Source organism: Hyperolius riggenbachi, chromosome 8 (assembly GCF_040937935.1).
Source record: "Hyperolius riggenbachi isolate aHypRig1 chromosome 8, aHypRig1.pri, whole genome shotgun sequence".
In the NCBI taxonomy this organism is placed as follows: domain Eukaryota; kingdom Metazoa; phylum Chordata; class Amphibia; order Anura; family Hyperoliidae; genus Hyperolius; species Hyperolius riggenbachi.
Window position 1 is genome coordinate 42,354,536 of NC_090653.1, and position 22,493 is coordinate 42,377,028.

At 44.2% G+C, this 22,493-nt stretch overlaps 1 protein-coding gene across 7 annotated transcripts in view; it reads left to right on the forward strand.

Moving 5' to 3' along the window:
• EGFL8 (EGF like domain multiple 8) overlaps positions 1-22,493 on the forward strand; it is a 309,298-nt gene that overhangs the window by 247,882 nt on the left and 38,923 nt on the right. The window contains exon 1 of one of the 7 annotated variants that reach the window (XM_068250300.1): positions 2,747-2,764. The exons of the other annotated variants lie outside the window; for them this stretch is intronic. The gene's annotated coding sequence lies outside the window, so the exon portion shown is untranslated. Of the gene's footprint in view, positions 1-2,746; positions 2,765-22,493 lie in introns of those variants that run through there. 7 annotated transcript variants of the gene reach the window in all.

Sequence of the window (22,493 nt, forward strand, 5' to 3'; positions counted from 1 at the left end):
CTTTAGGGAGTGAGTGCGTGCCAGGGAGCCCCTTTAGGGAGTGAGTGCGTGACAGGGAGCCCCTTTAGGGAGTGAGTGACAGGGAGCCCCTTTAGGGAGTGAGTGACAGGGAGCCCCTTTAGGGAGTGAGTGAGTGACAGGGAGCCCCTTTAGGGAGTGAGTGAGTGACAGGGAGCCCCTTTAGGGAGTGAGTGCGTGCCAGGGAGCCCCTTTAGGGAGTGGGTGCGTGCCAGGGAGCCCCTTTAGGGAGTGGGTGCGTGCCAGGGAGCCCCTTTAGGGAGTGAGTGAGTGCCAGGGAGCCCCTTTAGGGAGTGAGTGAGTGCCAGGGAGCCCCTTTAGGGAGTGAGTGAGTGAGTGCCAGGGAGCCCCTTTAGGGAGTGAGTGAGTGACAGGGAGCCCCTTTAGGGAGTGAGTGAGTGCCAGGGAGCCCCTTTAGGGAGTGAGTGAGTGCCAGGGAGCCCCTTTAGGGAGTGAGTGAGTGACAGGGAGCCCCTTTAGGGAGTGAGTGACAGGGAGCCCCTTTAGGGAGTGAGTGAGTGAGTGACAGGGAGCCCCTTTAGGGAGTGAGTGCGTGCCAGGGAGCCCCTTTAGGGAGTGGGTGCGTGCCAGGGAGCCCCTTTAGGGAGTGAGTCAGTGCCAGGGAGCCCCTTTAGGGAGTGAGTGCCTGGGAGCCCCTTTAGGGAGTGAGTGAGTGAGTGACAGGGAGCCCCTTTAGGGAGTGAGTGAGTGCCAGGGAGCCCCTTTAGGGAGTGAGTGAGTGACAGGGAGCCCCTTTAGGGAGTGAGTGAGTGCCAGGGAGCCCCTTTAGGGAGTGAGTGAGTGACAGGGAGCCCCTTTAGGGAGTGAGTGCCAGGGAGCCCCTTTAGGGAGTGAGTGAGTGCCAGGGGAGCCCCTTTAGGGAGTGAGTGCGTGCCAGGGAGCCCCTTTAGGGAGTGAGTGAGTGACAGGGAGCCCCTTTAGGGAGTGAGTGAGTGCCAGGGGAGCCCCTTTAGGGAGTGAGTGCGTGCCAGGGAGCCCCTTTAGGGAGTGAGTGAGTGACAGGGAGCCCCTTTAGTGAGTGAGTGAGTGAGTGACAGGGAGGCCCCCCCCCCTCTAGCCGCCGCCGCTCCCCCCCTACCTCTCAGCAGACCTCAGGATCAGCGGCGACCCGACCAGATGTACGAGCGGGCACTGGACGCACCCGCTCGATATGCGGAAGTGATGTCACTTCCGCATATCAGTGCGGGCGCTGGGTCCTAGCGCCCGCACGATTGGTCGCCGGCTCGCCGCCTGATCCTGAGGTCTGAGACTGTCAGTGACGCGGCGGCTGGAGGGAGCCGCTGAGTCTTGACAGAGGGGGCGGCCGGGCGGAGATCCGTGGCACCCCAGGACAGATTGGGGGCACGTGCCCCCCTAAAACAGGGCTAGCGACGCCCCTGCTTATCAGTGATGTTTATCAGTGACAAGACAGAAGCTGTGACTTTCATCCCTAAAAATTAATGCTACATACACATTTGCGATAACTATCGTTTGCAAGGAATGATAGTTGCCAGACGAACGATATTGGAAATATTGGAATGCAATGATGGGATGCAGCGATCATCATACACATTTTAATGATCGTTCTCACAGAAAAGAACGATCAGAAGGAAATGCTGCGTACATATTTATATATAAAAAAAAAAAAAACACCAACATGGAGTTCCAATAGATACAAATATATGATTGTTAACTTGAACACAAAGTTTAATTGAAATGAGCAATGTAACAATCTTTACGGCCGCGCTACACAGGAAGTACGGAAGCTGGGCAGAATTCAACGCAGGCGCATTGGCCCTTGTAACGATCGTTTTCGGCCAATGTCTGTACACACTATAGTTTTGTAACGATTGTCGGTAGTTATGATCCATCAGGTTGGATATTTCCATCTTCCCGATGTCGTTCTTTTGTCGTTCGTGTTAATGATCGTTGGGTAAAGTTTTTCCAAGATTGTCGGCGGAACGATCGTTAATTAGCTGTTTCAAACGACCATAGTCGCCAGTGTGTACATAGCATAACTCTTTCAGGCAGCAAAATAAAACAAGGAAAACAGCCTGAGTATTAATATGTTTAGTACCCAGGCCCGGCCCTAGACTTTTTGCCGCCTGAGGCAATTTTCAAAGAAATCGTCGCCGCCAAGCGCCCCCCCCCCCCCCCCCACCAAGCCGTGTGTGTGGGGGGCCGCCCGAGCTGGAGGGGACAGCGGGCAGGAAGGGGGTATTGGGCCTAGCGGCGGGGAGGGGGGGTCGGACCCCCCCCTCCCTCGCCTGGGTCCTCCGCTCCCCTCCAGCTTTAACAAGGTCCGTGCTGGCTGCAGCTATTTGTAAGAGGCAACGGGCGGGGATTACTCACCTCTTCCTCGTTCCAGGCCAGCGTGCGCTTCACTGACGTCACTTCCTGCGGGGACCCAGGCGAGGGAGGGGGGGGTCCGACCCCCCTCCCCGCCGCTAGGCCCAATACCCCCTTCCTGCCCGCTGTCCCCTCCAGCTCGGGTGGCCCCCCACACACACGGACGGGCGTGTGCCGCCTGAGGCAAAAGTTTCACCCCGCCTCATGGGCGGACCGGCCCTGTTAGTACCGTACATACACATGTTTAAGTTTAATTACTTACCTGGTGTGGTGTCATCCCTTCAGGCTCCACCCCCTCATAGATGCTGCACTGGCAGTTTTTTCCAAAATCGCAGCCAAGGCTCTGCTCATCCCCATCCCCATCTACAGTACTGTGCCTACTGCTGCCTAAAAGCTGGTGAGTTCAATTGATCCGGAACGATCACATTCAATTGTTTCCTTGAGGCCGGTTTTACACATATCTTTTGCATTGCGATGGGGATGCGATGCTCCTGCTGTACTCCACCGCGACGCAAAAAATGACAAACCTGTGACCCTGCAGCAAAGTGTGGTGAAAGCATCATATGCATGGCGCCGCCCCCGTTCAGTGACCACACTTGATTAAGTTAAGTTGAGTCAGTTAAACACATTTTTCAGTAGAAAAATACATATATTTACATAGATCTGTACATCAGTCCTGAAAGAGGGACAAATGAGGAGGAAAGAAGGACAGGGCTCCCAAAGAGGGACTGTCCCTCCAAAAGAGAGACAGTTGGGAACCATGCATGAGGCTGGAGTATAAATACAGTAGTATGTACTGTCTAAGGTACATTTTAATAACTTGTTGATCGGCTTAGATCTGTTTCACAGATGTGATCACAACTGGTTTTGATATTAGGAATAGTTTGGCTTTTTTAATGCTGTGGATAAATATCAATGATCTTATTGAAAATAAAATCCTTTCCTAAAAATCGCACGGGTGGTGGGCACCTTTAGGCTCCCTGCACACTGCATGCGATTTCGATTCCGATTTTTAATCGTTACTGCATGCTGTGTTTTTTCCTCTGTGTTTCTTTTGATTGCATTCAGGGAAAATTGGAATTGCAAATCGGAAACGGAATCGCAAAACGGATTTGCAGTGTGCAGAGAGCCTTAGGGCGAATAAACACAGATGACTGGTTGCTATGAGCAACATAAGGAGCAGGATGCCCATAGCAACTAGCCAGAGTATTGTGCAATGCTGTGAGAACACACAGATCGTCCATGCTTCTGGCCTACAGCGTTCTTGTGATCTTCCTTGCAATGTTCCTCATTATAACATCCCTATTCATAATGGAGGTCCTCTTTCATCTTGAGTTTATGTAACAGAAATCAGTGGCTGGTGGTTTCTTGGGAGTCTTAATTATGAGGAAATAAATGGTAATCACAGGACACAGTGACATGAGCTGGAGGGATGCAGAATTAGGGAAGTGGGATTAAATTAAAGAAGTTATATTTAAAAGTAGAATTAGAGAGTACTAAGAACCATGAAATGTCAGTGAGGAGGAGCATTTGTTTTGTCGAATCTCAGGCTAAATATAGTTTGTGCAGTTTTTGCATTGTGTAATGTTTTTTGTCTGCAATGCTGTTCCCATTAGTGGCAGTTATTGCCCCTGTCAGTAGCCTCACCTTAGCCTCTCGCCATGGATGAAGCAACCTTTGGTGAAATATCCCTTTTTTAATCTAATCTTAAAGGGACACTATCGATTATCATGTTTTTTTCAATTGGGATAGGGAATGTTTGGGAAGTGCTGCTAAACACTGGTGTATACATTTGATTCCTTATCTCTTTGTTTACTGTTATCTAATTCCTTTCACACTTTTCTGAGGGACAGTCTGCTGTAATCTGAGGGCAGACTGAGCCATGAGGGGAGGGGGAATTCCCTCACAGTGCATCTGTTAATCCTGTGTGTGCAGAGAGTTCAGTCAGAGACAGGCAGAGCTTTCGCTCACAGAGCAGAAGAAATGTATCTTATGTGCAACATAAACATCTGTAATTGTGTGTGTGAAACCTGATATATGAAAATAAAAGCCTGTCAGGTAACTCTGCTTCAATATTACACTGTTCTTAGCATGTCAGACTGCAGACATTCACCTATGCAAATGAGACATTCCAATACATTGCAAATGTAGGTAAAATCTACACACAATGAATTACAGATTTTGCCTCTAATATTGAACATGAAAAGTAGGAAAATGTTTACACAGCTACTTAGACATTATTTGTACATTGTCATTTTAGAACACTTGGTTTGATAGAGTTCCTTTAACCTGAGGTTTAATGCTAGGTACACACAATACAATTTTCTGTCAGATTTACCTGCCAGATGTCCGATCTGAATTTCGATCGATTTTACTGATCAATTTTCTGATCGATTTCCATAGAAGTGAACGGAAAATTGATCAAAATTCAGATCAGACATGTTGGAAAAAATCGATCTGGCAAGTAAATCTGCCAGAAAGCTGTATCGTGTGTACCTAGCATAACGTTTAAACTTTGACATTGGTAATGTTTGTTCAGCTACTATATAGACAAATCCCTTTTGAAATGAAACTGCAGGGCAGGAGCCCGCTTCAGAATGGGGGGGCACTAGGCTCGTTGTAGCCACCAGGTGTGACTGTCTCTCTGGTATCTGTCCTCCTCTCAGTCTTCTGTACATCGTGTACCAGGAGTGCCAGGGAGATCTGAGGTAAGGCCTGGCCATTTCCAGAGCCGGATCATCCACAAGGCAAGCCTAGGCTGTTGCCTAGGGCCTGGAGAGAGTCTAGGGGCCTGGTGGATGCTAGCCCCCACCAAATCTTGCAAAAATAATAATCTAGATGACCGATAGCAGTGGGAAAAACTGCTAGCTTGCCTAGGGCCTCTTTTCATTTTAATAATTTTCTGGCCATTACTGCTGCCAAGCTGATCTGTTAAAGCATGGGAGGGGTCCCTGGAGGAGAAGGAAGAAGTTTGTTGCCCCTCCTCCTCGCTGGGCATTGGGAGGGGGACTGAATGGAAAGGAGGGTCCCCTAGGAGTTTTGCACGGTGGAGCCATGATACATAGTTATGTTTATGTCCCCTGTTTGAACCATTCAACTTTTTATCAATTCTGTGCACTCAGATGTGTTCTTTTCAGCCACACAGGAGTTGGGCGCTTGCACCCAATCCAGCCGTATCGCATCCACTGGATTCAACCTTTTCATTCTCCTGGATATAGGCTACATCACAAACCGAGTTTTTCCATAAGGCATTATTGCCGATTCATAACTCTCCCACCCCACTGCTCGCTTTTCTCAAAAATGAAAAAAGGCCTCAGATTGCATCTCCCTCTGGCTCAGACTCAGGTGACTTTTCTCCTAAGTTTTCTCACAGGAGAAAACTCAAAACAAAAAAAAAAAGCCTTTTCTGTTCCTTGCAATTTAAATAATATTTAAATATACTTGTCCTATATTTAGTAATCTAAATTTCTTGTTTTTTTTCATTTTTTAAGATTTTTTTTTTTGGTTGAGAAGTGCTGGAAACAGTAAGGTGACCACACACCATACATTTTTCATATTTATACTAGCTGGTCGCCCGGCGTTGCCCGGGTATGTAATTGGCTAGTGTTACCTCTGCCCACTTTTTCTAATCCTAACACACAATTATTCAAGGATGACCACGTTTGTGAGCTTTGCGGTCTTTGGCATCAATAATTGGCATTGAAATGAAATAAATCTAATTGGCTGTGGCTCCACTCCTTTGAAAATCAATAGGTGAATTTTGATTAGCTTTTGTAGGCTCCACCCACTTTTCTGAATATTAATCCCAGTCACCCAGTGACCAACTGTGCAAAGTTTAAGAAACCTGCCATTGACAGAGTTAGAAAAACAAAAGTTTGCTTTCTTAAAACAGAAAGAATTTTCGATAATTCAGGTTGGAGTGAGCTTAAAATGTCTCCCAGTGCATCACTGTTGAATATATGCAAATTAACCATTGTTACCCTTAAAAGCTAAACACACCTCCAGAACTGCTGGAATGAAATGATGTGTCAGTTTGTTAATTTGTACAGAGCCATAATAATCCAACATGCATACAGACTGTTTTGGATTGTTTGATCCTCATTAGTGCATGGCATGGATTAATTTGGCTCTATGCAGTAGGGCTTGTAACACCGAGAGGTACAGACTAACCAGCAAGCTCATGGTGACCCAGAACTCATTGGAGTGTGTAAGGGACTACAATGGTCCTAAAAGCCCCCTTACTAAGATGTTAAGAAAAACAAAAGTTTGCTTTCTTAAAACAGAAAGAATTTGCGATAATTCAGGTTGGAGTGAGCTCGAGATGTCTCCCAGTGCATCACTGCTGAATATATGCAAATTAACCATTGTGCACTTAGAAGCTACACACACCTCCAGTGTAACAGTGTATGGCTGCAGTTTACATTTTCCAGTGAAATTTGTATTTGTCTCCACCCCCTTTTTGGTTATGGGAATAAAAAGTATCCTATACTTTATTCCAGGTTATGTACTATGTGTGTGCCAAATTTCAGTTTACATTCTAGCAGTGAAATTTGTATTTTTCTCCACCCACTGATGTCCTAATGTTTCCCGGGTATGTATTTGGCTGCTGTTGGCTGTGGCCACTTTTTCTAACCCTAACACACAATTGTCAATAGTCAATGATCAAGTTTGTGAGATTTGTGGTCTTTGGCATGAATCATTTTCATTGAAATGAAACACATCTGATTTGCTGTTTGTGGCCCCACCACTTTTCTAAATATTTAACCCCAGTCACCCAATGATCAACTGTACCAGGTTTGAGGCTTGTGCCATTAACAGTGCAAAAATAGCAGCAATTAAATATTTGCCTTGAAAATCAATAGGTGAATTGTGATGTGTTTTTGTAGGCTCCACCCACTTTTCTGAATATTAATCCCAGTCACCCAGTGACCAACTGTGCAAAGTTTTAGAACCCTACAATTAACCACTTGAGGACCGCCCCCAGCCGATGGGCGGCGGCAAAGTCCGGGCCCAAACGACCGCAATACGCCCATCGGCAGGGGCGGCTGCGGGAGTGGCTATGCGGCGATCGCGTCATTCGTGACGCGATCAGCCGCCGGGGACTCGCTCCGCCCACCGCTCGTAGTAACCCGTCGGCCGTTCGGAAGCGCCGGCGGGTTACTAGCACCCGGATCGCCGCATGTACATAGTATAATAGGCTTTGTAATGTATACAAAGCCTATTATACTGGCTGCCTCCTGCCCTGGTGGTCCCAGTGTCCGAGGGACCACCAGGGCAGGCTGCAGCCACCCTAGTCTGCACCCAAGCACACTGATTTCCCCCCCCCCCCTGCCCCCTGATCGCCCACAGCACCCCTCAGACCCCCCCCCTGCCCACCCCCCAGACCACTGTTTGCACCCAGTCACCCCCCTAATCACCCATCAATCACTCCCTGTCACTATCTGTCAACGCTATTTTTTTTTATCCCCCCCCCCTGCCCACTGCCCCCTCCTGATCACCCCCCCTGCCCCGTGTACTATATGCATCTATCCCCCCTGATCACCTGTCAATCACCCGTCAATCACCCGTCAATCACCCCCTGTCACTGCTACCCATCAATCAACCCCTAACCTGCCCCTTGCGGGCAATCTGATCACCCACCCACACCAATAGATCGCCCGCAGATCCAACATCAGATCACCTCCCAAGTGCAGTGTTTACATCTCTTCTCTCCTCTAAACACCCACTAATTACCCATCAATCACCCATCAATCACCCCCTATCACCACCTGTCACTGTTACCCATCAGATTAGACCCGAATCTACCCCTTGCGGGCACCCAATCACCCGCCCACACGCTCAGATTGCCCTCAGACCCCCCCTTATCAATTCGCCAGTGCAATATTTACATCTGTTATTCCCTGTAATAACCCACTGATCACCTGTCAATCACCTATCAATCACCCCCTGTCACTGCCACCCATCAATCACCCCCTGTCACTGCCACCCATCAATCAGCCCCTAACCTGCCCCTTGCGGGCAATCTGATCACCCACACCAATAGATCGCCCGCAGATCCGACATCAGATCACCTCCCAAGTGCAGTGTTTACATCTCTTCTCTCCTCTAAACACCCACTAATTACCCATCAATCACCCCCTATCACCACCTGTCACTGTTACCCATCAGATTAGACCCTAATCTGCCCCTTGCGGGCACCCAATCACCCGCCCACACGCTCAGATTGCCCTCAGGACCCCCCCTTATCAATTCGCCAGTGCAATATTTACATCTGTTATTTCCTGTAATAACCCACTGATCACCTGTCAATCACCTATCAATCACCCCCTGTCACTGCCACCCATCAATCACCCCCTGTCACTGCCACCCATCAATCAGCCCCTAACCTGCCCCTTGCGGGCAATCTGATCACCCACCCACACCAATAGATCGCCCGCAGATCCGACATCAGATCACCTCCCAAGTGCAGTGTTTACATCTCTTCTCTCCTCTAAACACCCACTAATTACCCATCAATCACCCCCTATCACCACCTGTCACGGTTACCCATCAGATTAGACCCTAATCTGCCCCTTGCGGGCACCCAATCACCCGCCCACACCTCAGAACGTCCTCAGACCCCAGCCCTGATCACCTCGCTAGTGCATTGCTTGCATCTATTTCCCCCCTCTAATCACACCTTGAGACACCCATCAATCACCTCCTGTCACCCCCTAGCACACCTACCCATCAGATCAGGCCCTAATTTGCCCTGTGTGGGCTCCTGATCACTCGGCCAAACCCTCAGATCCCCCTCAGACCCCCTTCCGATCACCTCCCCAGTGCATTGATTGCATCTATTTTCCCCTCTAACCACCCCCTGAGACACCCATCAATCACCTCCTGTCACCCCCCTAGCACTCCTATCTATCAGATCAGGCCCAAAACATCCTGTCATCTAAGAGGCCACCCTGCTTATGACCGGTTACACAAAATTTGCCCCCTCATAGACCACCTGTCATCAAAATTTGCAGATGCTTATACCCCTGAACAGTCATTTTGAGACATTTGGTTTCCAGACTACTCACAGTTTTGGGCCCGTAAAATGCCAGGGCAGTATAGGAACCCCACAAGTGACCCCATTTTAGAAAGAAGACACCCCAAGGTATTCTGTTAGGTGTATGATGAGTTCATAGAAGATTTTATTTTTTGTCAAAAGTTAGCGGAAATTGGATTTTTATTGTTTTTTTCACAAAGTGTCATTTTTCACTAACTTGTGACAAAAAATAAAATCTTCTATGAACTCACCATACCCCTAATGGAATACCTTGGGGTGTCTTCTTTCTAAAATGGGGTCACTTGTGGGGTTCCTATACTGCCCTGGCATTTTAGGGGCCCTAAACCGTGAGGAGTAGTCTAGAAAACAAATGCCTCAAAATGACCTGTGAATAGGACATTGGGCCCCTTAGCGCACCTAGGCTGCAAAAAGTGTCACACATGTGGTATCGCCATACTCAGGAGAAGTAGTATAATGTGTTTTGTGGTGTATTTTTACACATACCCATGCTGGGTGGGAGAAATCTCTCTGTAAATGGACAATTGTGTGTAAAAAAAATCAAAAATGTATCATTTACAGAGATATTTCTCCCCCCCAGCATGGTTATATGTAAAAATACACCACAAAACACATTATACTACTTCTTCTGAGTACGGCGATACCACATGTGTGGCACTTTTTTACACCCTAAGTACGCTAAGGAGCCCAAAGTCCAATGAGTACCTTTAGGATTTCACAGGTCATTTTGAGACATTTGGGTTCAAGACTACTCCTCACGGTTTAGGGCCCCTAAAATGCCAGGGCAGTATAGGAACCCCACAAGTGACCCCATTTTAGAAAGAAGACACCCCAAGGTATTCTGTTAGGTGTATGATGAGTTCATAGAAGATTTTATTTTTTGTCACAAGTTAGCGGAAATTGATATGTATTGTTTTTTTTTTCACAAAGTGTCATTTTCCGCTAACTTGTGACAAAAAAAAAAATCTTCTATGAACTCACCATACTCCTAACAGAATACCTTGGGGTGTCTTCTTTCTAAAATGGGGTCACTTGTGGGGTTCCTATACTGCCCTGGCATTTTAGGGGCTAAACCGTGAGCAGTAGTCTAGAATCCAAATGCCTCAAAATGACCTGTGAGTAGGACGTTAGGCCCCTTAGCGCACCTAGGTTGCAAAAAAGTGTCACACATGTGGTATCGCCGTACTCAGAAGAAGTAGTATATTGTGTTTTGGGGTGTATTTTTACACATACCCATGCTGGGTGGGAGAAATCTCTCTGTAAATGGACAATTGTGTGTAAAAAAAAATCAAACAATTGTCATTTACAGAGATATTTCGCCCACCCAGCATGGGTATGTGTAAAAATACACCCCAAAACACATTATACTACTTCTCCTGAGTACGGCGGTACCACATGTGTGGCACTTTTTTGCACCCTAAGTGCGCTAAGAGGCCCAAAGTCCAATGAGTACCTTTAGGATTTCACAGGTCATTTTGCGACATTTGGTTTCAAGACTACTCCTCACGGTTTAGGGCCCCTAAAATGCCAGGACAGTATAGGAACCCCACAAATGACCCCATTTTAGAAAGAAGACACCCCAAGGTATTCCGTTAGGAGTATGGTGAGTTCATAGAAGATTTTATTTTTTGTCACAAGTTAGCGGAAAATGACACTTTGTGAAAAAAAACAATTAAAATCAATTTCCGCTAACTTGTGACAAAAAAAAAAAAATCTTCTATGAACTCACCATCCTCCTAACGGAATACCTTGGGGTGTCTTCTTTCTAAAATGGGGTAATTTGTGGGGTTCCTATACTGTCCTGGCATTTTAGGGGCCCTAAACCGTGAGCAGTAGTCTTGAAACGAAATTTCTCAAAATGACCTGTGAAATCCTAAAGGTACTCATTGAACTTTGGGCCCCTTAGCGCAGTTAGGGTGCAAAAAAGTGCCACACATGTGGTATCGCCGTACTCAGGAGAAGTAGTATAATGTGTTTTGGGGTGTATTTTTCCACATACCCATGCTGAGTGGGAGAAATATCTCTATAAATAGACAATTGTGTGTAAAAAAAATTAAATAATTGTCATTTACGGAGATATTTCTCCCACCCAGCATGGGTATGTGTAAAAATACACCCCAAAACACATTATACTACTTCTCCTGAGTACGGCAATACCACATGTGTGGCACTTTTTTGCAGCCTAACTGCGCTAAGGGGCCAAAAGTCCAATGAGCATCTTTAGGCTTTACAGGGGTGCTTACAATTAGGCACCCCCCAAAATGCCAGGACAGTGAACACACCCCACAAATGACCCCATTTTGGAAAGTAGACACTTCAAGGTATTCAGAGAGGAGCATAGTGAGTCTGTGGCAGATTTCATTTTTTTTTTTGTCGCAAGTTAGAAGAAATGGAAACTTTTTTTTTTTCTTTTTTTTGTCAGAAAGTGTCATTTTCCGCTAACTTGTGACAAAAAATAAAATCTTCTATGAACTCACCATGCCTCTCACTGAATACTTTGGGATGTCTTCTTTCCAAAATGGGGTCATTTGGGGGGTATTTGTACTATCCTGGAATTTTAGCCCCTCATGAAACCTGACAGGGGCGCAGAAAAGTCAGAGATGCTTGAAAATGGGAAAATTCACTTTTGGCACCATAGTTTGTAAACGCTATAACTTTTACCCAATCCAATAAATATACACTGAATGGTTTTTTTTTTATCAAAGACATGTAGCAGAATAACTTTCGCGCTCAAATGTATAGGAAATTTTACTTTATTTGAAAAATGTCAGCACAGCAAGTTAAAAAAGTCATTTTTTTGCCAAAATTCATGTCTTTTTTGATGAATATAATAAAAACTAAAACTCGCAGCAGCAATCAAATAGCAGCAAAAGAAAGCTGTATTAGTGACAAGAAAAGGAGGTAAAATTCCTTTAGGTGGTAGGTTGTATGACCGAGCAATAAACCGTGAAAGCTGCAGTGGTCTGAATGGAGAAAAAGGCTCTGGTCCTTAAGGGGCGAAAAGACTGTGGTCCTCAAGTGGTTAATAGTGTAAGAATGGCTGCAGTTTACATTTTCCCAGTGAAATTTGTGTTTGTCTCCGCATTGCCCAGGTATGTATTTGGCTGGTGTTGGCTCCGCCCACTTTTTCTAACCCTAACACAAAATTACTTAATGACCAAGTTTGTGAGCTTTGCGGTCTTTGGCATCAATAATTTGCATTGAAATAAAATAAATCTGATTGGCTGCGGCTCCACCCCTTTTCTGAATTTGAACCCCAATGGCCAACTGTACCAGGTACAGGTGATTAACAGTGCAAGAGGCTTGTGCCATTAACAGTGCAAGAATGGCATCAATTAAATATTCCCCTTAAAGATTAATAGGTGGATTTTGATTGGCTTTTGTAGGCTCCACCCACTTTTCTGAATATTAATCTCAGTCACCCAGTGACCAACTGTGCAAAGTTTGAGAACCCTACCATTAATAGTGTAAGAATTGCTGCAGTTTACATTTTCTCAGTGAAATTTGTATTTGTCTCCGCCTACTGATGTCCCAGCATTGCCCGATTATGTATTTGGCTGGTGTTGGCTGCGCCCACTTTTCCTAACCCTAACACACAATTACTCAATGACCAAGTTTGTGAGCTTTGCGGTCTTTGGCATCAATAACCTGCATTAAAATGAAACCAATCAGATTGGCTGTTTGGGGCTCCACCCCTTATATAAATTTAAACCCCAGTCACGCAATGATCAACTGTACCAGGTTTGAGGCTTGTGCCATTAACAGTGCAAGAATGGCAGCAATGAAATATTCCCCTGAAAAATCAATAGGTAATTTTTGATAGTTTTTCGTAGGCTCCACCCACTTTTCTGAATATTAATTCCAGTCACCCAGTAACCAACTGTGCAACGTTTGAGAACCCTACCATTAACAGTGTAAGAATGGCTGCTGTTTACATTTTCCCAGTAAAATTTGTATTTGTCTCCGCCCACTTATGACCCTGCGTTGCCCGCTTATGTATTTGGCTGGTGTTGGCTGTGCCCACTTTCCTAACCCTAACACACAATTAATCAATTACTCAATTACCAAGTTTGTGAGCTTTGCGGTGTTTGGCAACAATAATTTGCATTGGAATGAAACAAATCTGATTGGCTATTTGTGGCTCCACCCCCTTTCTGAAATTGAACCCCAGTCACCCAATGATCAACTATACCAGGTTTGAGGCTTGTGCCATTAACAGTGCAAGAATGGCAGGTTTGAGGCTTGTGCCATTAACAGTGCTAGAATCGCAGAAATTTTCCCCTTGAAAATCAACCAACTGTACAAAGTTTGAGAACCCTACCATTAACAGTGTAAGAAAAACAAAAGTTTGCTTTCTTAAAACAGAAAGAATTTGCAATAATTCAGGTTGGAGTGAGCTTAAAATGTCTCCCAGTGCATCACTGTTGAATATATGCAAATTAACCATTGTTACCCTTAAAAGCTAAACACACCTCCAGAACTGCTAGAATGCAATGATGTGTCAGCTTGTTAATTTGTACAGAGCCATAATAATCCAACATGCATACAGACTGTTTTGGATTGTTTGATCCTCATCAGTGCATGGCATGGATTACTTTGGCTCTATGTAGTAGGGCTTGTAACACCGAGAGGTACAGACTAACCAGCAAGCTCATAGTGACCCAGAACTCATTTTGAGTGTGTAAGGGACTACAATGGTCCTAAAAGCCCCCTTACTAAGATGTTAAGAAAAACAAAAGTTTGCTTTCTTAAAACAGAAAGAATTTGCGATAATTCAGGTTGGAGTGAGCTTGAGATGTCTCCCAGAGCATCACTGCTGAATATATGCAAATTAACCATTCTGCCCTTAACCACTTTACCCCCGCGCGTACGTATTTCTCCGCCCCTTTTTCCATCCTTTAAAAACCAGGGACGGAGAAACACGTACTTTCCGCGTTCCCGACGCTGCCCGCGCTCCCGCTCGTAAACACGCCGCCCGCCGCTAGTAAAACCGCCGCCGCCCGCTCGCCCAGAGATCAATGAACGGGAAAATCCATTCCCGTTCGTTGATCTAAGCCCCGCAATGATCAGCTGCTCTCCTATGGGCAGCGCGATCATTGTGAGAAAAAACTCACGTGTCCAGCCTCCTTATTCTTCCTCCAAGCTTCCGGAAGGAAGCTTGGAGGTCGCATTAAAACAAAAAGTTACTGTGGCCATCTTGTGGCCAAATAGTAAACTACACCCTACACATTTTTCACATACAAATAAATGACTTTTACACATAAAATTAACTCATTACCTCCCACACTCCCCATTTTTTTTTTTTTTTTTGTAATTAAAAAAAAATTAAAAAATTTACATTTAAAAAAAATACATAAATAGTTACCTTAGGGACTGAACTTTTTAAATATTTATGTCAAGAGGGTATAACACTGTTACTTTATAAACTATGGGCTTGTAATTAGGGATGGACGCAAAACTGAAAAAAATGCACCTTTATTTCCAAATAAAATATTGGCGCCAAACATTGTGATAGGGACATAATTTAAATGGTTTTATAACCGGGACAAAAGGGCAAATACGTTTCATGGGTTTTAATTACAGTAGCATGCATTATTTAAAAACTATAATGGCCGAAAACTGAAAAATAATTATTTTTTTCCCCACATTTTTCCTATTTTCCCATTAAAACACATTTAGAAAAAAATAATTCTTGGCATAATGTCCCACCTAAAGAAAGCCTAATTGGTGGCGAAAAAAACAAGATATAGTTCATTTCATTGCGATAAGTAATAATAAAGTTATAGACGAATGAATGGAAGGAGCGCTGAAAGGTGAAAATTGCTCTGGTGCTCAGGGGGTAAAACCCCTCAGTGGTGAAGTGGTTAAAAGCTAAACACACCTCCAGTGTAACAGTGTAAGAATGGCTGCAGTTTACATTTTCCAGTGAAATTTGTATTTGTCTCTTTTTGGTTATGAGAATAAAAAGTATCCTATACTTTATTCCAGGTAATGTACTATGTGTGTGCCAAATTTCATTCAAATCCGTTCAGCCGTTTTTGCGTGATCGAGTAACAAACATCCAAACATCCGAACTTTCCCATTTATTATATTAGTAGGATATATCTTTTCAATTCAAGAATTGCAATCCATTTTTCTGTCTGGATTGTACGCATTCTTCCTATGTTTTTTTATTGTGCTGCTGTGGACTGTCGCACACTTATTCTCACATGTGGTATCCGAATACATGAATGCAAAAATATCTGCACGACTTTGAAACATCTACTGTAGGAGACCACACGATACAATTTTATATATTTTGTTTCAATTTGAAAATTGCAATCAGTTTTTCTGATTGATTGTAACATTTGAAAACTCTGGTCAATGTATCACACCTGTGTTCGATTTACAATTACAAAATAAATGATTGAAAATTCTCAAAAAGTCTGACAATCAAACAACTGACCATCCAGTTTTCAGAGAAATCAGCCACTTCTGCTTGGCTTATGTTGATAAAAATGGGAAATTTGTTTAGATTTCTTGCTCCAATAAGAAAACCCCTTTCAATTCACCTGCACAATTCAGACACAAATGCTTTAGACACTACCGATGCATGAAAAATCAGCAGGTCTTCCAGGGAACTAGTCTCGTTTAAAAGGAAATAAATACCGTATTTTTCAGACTATAAGATGCTCCTGACCATAAGACACACCTGGGTTTAGAGGACAAAAATCAGGGGGAAAAAATATATACTAAACTTGGTGCACCCATGGTAAAGGGGCATCTTGTGGATTTTGACCCCTTTGTACCTCATGCCCCCTGTACCTCTTGTGTCCCCCATGTGTCTGCCTCTGTCCTTTTGTCCTCCTCTATGCCCCTTTGTGTCCCCCTTGTGTCCTCCTCTATGTCCCTTTGTGTCCCCCTTGTGTCCTCCTCTATTTCCCTTTGTGTCCTCCTCTGTGTTCCTTTGTGTCCCCCTTGTGTCCTCCTCTATGTTACTTTGTGTCCCCCTTGTGTCCTCCTTTATGTTGCTTTGTGTACTCCTTTATGTTCCTTTGTGCCCCCCTTGTGTCCTCCTCTATGTTCCTTTGTGCCCCCCTTGTGTCCTCCTTTATGTTCCTTTGTGCCCCCCTTGTGTCCTCCTCTATGCTTCTTTGTGTCCCCTGTGTCCTCCGTTTGTGTCCCTGTGTCCTCTGCATGGGCACATTACAGGGAGTCCCCCACATTGCGGCGGGTTGGAAGTTCATATTGGCAGGCGTTCACAATTCAGGAGCTCCCTGCATTTGGACTATAAGAAGCAGTGACTTTTTGTTAAAATGTTGACTTTGTGGCGAGTCAGAAACCTCCAGCGCAGCACTGTGGAATTAGTGTGCTGGGCCCCATACACTTTCTTTGCTGTTGCATTACCCTGTGTGCAGAAAGGGTAACAACAACACAAGGAAAGTGGCCAAGTGTAAAAGGAGCTTAAAGGAGAGATAATTTGTGAGGTTTGTGAATAAACCCCCACAGTGTGCTCAATGTTATACCTCTAAATGGTTTGTATGGGAATCATTCTTGATGACCTGCATGGCTGGGGGCGTGTCTTTTACCAGAATACGTTTGCGCTTAAAGTTGTCTGCGCTGGTCTTAGAAAGTCAGGAGTTGTGCCAGAGGCAGGAAGGGAAAGGCCACGGAGAGCTGGCAGAAATATGGAAGTTTGCAGAGGGATGAAAGATACAATCTCTGGCTGCGGCATGAGGGCAGGTCGCAATGAAAGACCTATAAGGGCGCTGGGACTTGCGAGCTGCGCATGTCAGGCCATGGCACTGAGGACAAAAGCTGGGCAGCATGCCACAGCGGGCACACAAGGCAGCCCCTTGTCTCTGTCCTCTCATTTCTCCTGAGATTCCAGACAGAGGGGGCCGAGCTGGCACTGACCTTAGCCCCTCCCCCTTCTGATGCAGCTACAGAAAGCCCCCCAGACTTACTCACCCAGGGGAGTGAATGGCCATTATTCTCCCTGGTATACGGAATACGCAGAGAATGTGAGGGGTTACTAGGGCTGAGGGGATCGAGACCTTGTGAAATGCTGGAAAGGGCCATACAGATGAAAGGAACTGATAGGGAAGGGAACATGACTAATATGGCATAAAAGGGATTATTATATTCCGATTATTATTCACTACCTATTTATAATTGTATTATTATGTCTATTAGTTACATTTTCTTGTTATTTCAGGCTACACTTTAGGGCTATGGCTTACTGGAACGCTTTTGAATCAATTGCTAGCGATTCCAAAAGCTCTAGGCTAATAGAGGAAACCCACAGGAGAGTTTGCGATTAGGGTATTTGCAACCGCGGTTCCCTGCAACGTTTCTGGAGCGATTGTGCTCCAATACAAAAGATAGGATCAATTTTCAATTGTCAAACGCAAACACTAAACTAAAATTGCTTCTAAAATCACCGGAAATCGCTCTAAGAGCTGAAACCCACTAGAGCGATTTTATTAAACGTTTAGGGAGCGCTTCAAATCGCTAGCGCTTTCCCTAAACACTCTGCCAATATAAGTAAATGTAACAAATTCCACAGCAGAGATTAGCAAAATCGCAATCGCAGTGCAGGACATGCAGTATTTTGGGAACGTTTGTGCATCAATGCAATGTATTAAAGCGCTGGCAAATCGCTCATGAATCGCTACACATAGAGATTTGAGTGCGATTGCAAACTGTTAATAAAATTATGATACATTGAAATGACAAATCAGAATTAAAATAGCTAATCGTAAATCACTACACAATCGCTGTCAAAAAGCTGACACTTTTTAAAATCGCTCCCAAAAGCACCAGAAAACGCGATCATGAAATTGCTTACAAAACGCTATTTAAAAACACTAGTGGTTCCAGGCCTGAAATCGCTGTACAAAACTCTAGAAAAAATGCTAAGCGATTGAGATTAACGATCTGCAGTGGGCGTCTTGCCTTGGAGAGATTGCCAGATTTGTTTACACTTGTTTCTGAACTCAATACAATAATACAATACAATAATACAATACAATAACATTTGTAAAGCGCTTTTCTCCCATAGGACTCAAAGCGCATAGTTGTGTCTCAGATTAATACAGGGTTGCAGGCTGGGTTGTGTTACAAAGGAGATAGTCAGATGTTCGTGAATGCCAAACTGAAGAGGTAGGTTTTCAGTTAAGACTTAAATGCTTCCAGGGATGGAGCTGTCCTGATTGGGTGTGGCAGGGAGTTCCAAAGTGTAGGGGCAGCATGACAAAAGGCTCTGTCTCCAAAGGTTTTGAGGTGGACTCTGGGGGTGACCAAGGTGTTACGTCCTTTTGATCTAAGATTGTGGGTGGTGTGATGCAGTTGCAACAAGTCCTTCAGGTATCCAGGGCCCAGATTGTGCAAGGATTTGAATGTCAGTAAGCCAATCTTAAACAGAATTCTCCATTTTATCGGTAGCCAGTGGAGTGAGCTCAGGGTTGGTGTTATGTGGCAATGGCGGGGTTGGCTCGTTAACAGCCTTGCGGCGGCATTCTGTACTAATTGCAGGCGGCGTAAGTCTTTCTTATGCAGGCCTGTGTAGAGGACGTTGCAGTAGTCTAACCTTGATGTGATGAAGGCATGAACTAGGGTTGGAAGATCCTCTGAAGGAATTAGGTGTTTAATCCTTGCAATATTCCTTAGGTGAAAGAAGGAATGTTTCACAACAGCTGAGATTTGATTCCTGAAGCTTAATTTCCCATCAATCAGTACTCCCAGGCTGCGCACACAGTCTGAATTGTTCAGGTCTGAGCTCCCTATCCTTAGCGGTGTTGGTTGAGACTGGGGCTGCTTTGCTGTTGAGCCCTGGCCCTCGATAACAAGAACCTCAGTTTTGTCAGCATGAAGTTTTAGCCAACTCGGGAGGTGTCTAACAGACACCAACTGTATGTTATATATTGGCAATACCAGTTAATAGTCCAAAGTAAAATGGAGTGGGCTGGGTCCAATTGGCCAGCAGATGGATCCAGGATGGGATGGATCAGCATTGAAGGAGGCTTGTGAATCTGTAGCGTAGACAAGACAAATAACATTTATACTGCGCTGTTCTCCTGGTGGACTCAAAGAGCCAGAGCTGCAGCCACTAGGGCTTGCTCTATAGGCAGTAGCAGGGTTAGGGAATCTTGCCCAAGGTCTCCTACTGAATAGATGCTGGCTTACTGAACAGGAAGAGATTCGAACCCAGGTCTCAAAACTCCCTCTTCATACATAAATACAGAACCATCCAGCAAAAGTTGTATGAGAAGTTGCTGAGTATTAGATATGATAGATTTGCTTCTGTAGAGAAGACATGGTACCCCTAGATTGGCTATAACAACAATATGAGATTGGCATCATGTTTTCCATCCTTCAAGATAGTGACCCATATGCATTAAACTTTTTCTCCTGTGTTTGAAAAAAAAAAAAGTATCAAAAAGTTGGTGAAAAATAACTGTCAAAATTATTTTGAGTATTTTCTTGCTTGCTGGTGGTTTTAAAGGCTTTATATTAATAATAGATGAACACAACATCTAGGAGAAAACGTTAATTGCATATGGGCCATAATGCCCATAGGTTGCATTTTCTTTATTGGTGTTGGACCTTGAGTTATATGACTAAAATGAAAATGACGATTGCTTCACTAAGCCAATATGTACGGTAGCTTGCAATTTTAGCTCTAGAAATTCTATGTGTCCACCCCTAGTGTAGGGAAACCAATATAATGTTTTTGTTATGTGTATCTCCCATTCAGTGTTCTTATATAATAGATCTTTGTGAGGGGTCAAGGCTGCATGTTTGGTTGTGTGTATCCGTCAAATGAAAACTTTTCAAACTAAAATGAACATGAAGTTCACATCAACTCTAAATATTAGTATGTCAATCACCGAATTAAAGACAAAAACAATCCAGTCCTGGTTTTCTGGATCACTTGATGACCTCCTGAGTCCTGACTGGAGATGTTTGACCTCTTTAGGTGTCTTAGTGAATCAGTCTAATAGGTGTGCTTTAATTCTTCAGTTTAATTTTCTGAATGACTTATGGTATCCTGAGTAGAGGTGTTTGGAGACCTGTGCATGAGGCTTAGTCCTGGTTTTCTGTATCACTTATGATCTTTGGAGGCCTCTGGAGGTCTCTCAGAGAATCAGGCCTGGCGTGTGCTTTGGATCCTCCGTTCTGTTTTTGTGGATTACTTATGATCTCCTCATTGAAGATGTTTGGAGACCTCTGGAGGTGTCTCAGTGAATCATTCTAGGTGGTGTGCTTTGGTTCTCCAGTCCTGGTTTTCTGGATGACTTATGATCTCTTGACTTTAGATGTTTGGAGATCCCTGGAGGAGGCTTAGTAAATCAGTCCGGTGTGTGCTTTGGTTCTCCAGTCCTGGTGTTCTGGACGACTTGATAATCTCCTCGCTGGAGATGTTTGGAGACCTCTGGAGGAGTCTCAGCCCACTCGGTGTGCTTTGGTTCTCCAGTCCTGATTTTCTGAATGACTTATGATCTCCTCACTGGAGATGTTTTGAGACCTCTGGAGGTGTCTCACTGAATCAGTCTAGTCAGTGTGCTTTGTTCTCCAGTCCTGGTTTTCTGGATCACTTGATGATCTCCTGACTGGAAGATGTTTGGAGACCTCTGGAGGAGACTTAGTGAACAAGGCCTGACGTGTGCTTTGGTTCTCCAGTCCTGGTTTCCTGGATGATTGATGATCTCCTGAGTGGAGTTGTTTGGAGACCCCTGGAAGAGGCTCAGGTCCAGCGTGTGTTGACAGTGCAGTTCTCCAGCTTTCACATGAAACTGGCATGTTTCTGTGGTTATCTGGTCTGAATGAAGATCAGCTGTGTGAGACGTGGTATCAGCAGTGAGAGCTCTTCCCTTTCATGCTTATTTGACATGACAAAGGACTGGAAGAGGATGTGTTCCTCCAGATAGCCGGTGTTTGCAGGGAAGGGACACACTGATACCAGCATGTCACTATTATGGACATACTGCAGATGTCCTGCTGGGAAAACACTCTGTATTCACCGGACATTATAGTGGTCTCGCTCTTCAGCAGACTGCACTGTTATGGGAGGCTTATGGTGGCCAAACTTCTTCTGGGGGCCCATGCAGAACTGGTTCTGGCCACTTTGGTGTCCCTAGTGATGAGAAGAAATTACGTCTATACGTAATTACATATTGTACTTTGCAAGTACGCATTGTAATCGTAATGTGAAATTTTGGGGAAAAGCGTAATTCATGTTGTATGTAATTGTAGGCATTTGTAATTACGCCTGAATTTACGTGTAATTTTGTGCCGACTTTGGCGATGTATTTCAAAGACCCCATACATGCTATTGCTACCAAAATTCTAAAAAATAATTGTTCTAAAAGACCTTGTAGTTTTTGAGAAAATCGATTTAAAATATACAAAGAAAAATGGTTTCTAAACTGTCATTTTTTCTGAGTTTAAAAAACATTTTCCTTTATATTTTTAAAATGAAAGATTTTCTCAAAAAACTACAAGGTCTTTTTGAACAATTCTTTTTTTAACTTGTACCCATTATTCTCTTTAAAGTGTAACTGTCGGGCATAAAATAAAAAATCAATTCTTTATTTTTATCTGGTAAACAAGTAATAAGGATGCTAACCAGGCAATCCAAAAGTTAAAATCTCTATTATTTTTCTTGTTGATAAATGATCATTCTCCAGTTCACCTGACTCTTATTTGGTACGTTGCCGCACAAAGGAAGTTGGAAGGCATGCTGGGTTGTAATTTTTTGTTTCTGTACATTAGTTAAGTCTGAGGGGAAATAAGCAAAAAAAGGACAACCCAGCATGCCCTGCAACTTCATTTGTGCGGCAACGTACCAAATAAGAGTCAGGTAAACTGGGGAATGATCATTTATAAACAAGAAAAGTAATAGAGATTTTAACTTTTGGATTGCCTGGTTAGCATGCTTATTACTAGTTTACCAGATAAAAATAAAGAATTGATTTTTGATTTTATGCCCGACAGTTACTCTTTAACATATGTAACAATTCTGGTAGCAATAGCATGTACTGTATGTCGGCTTTGCTATTCACCACCAAAGTTGGCACAAAATTACACG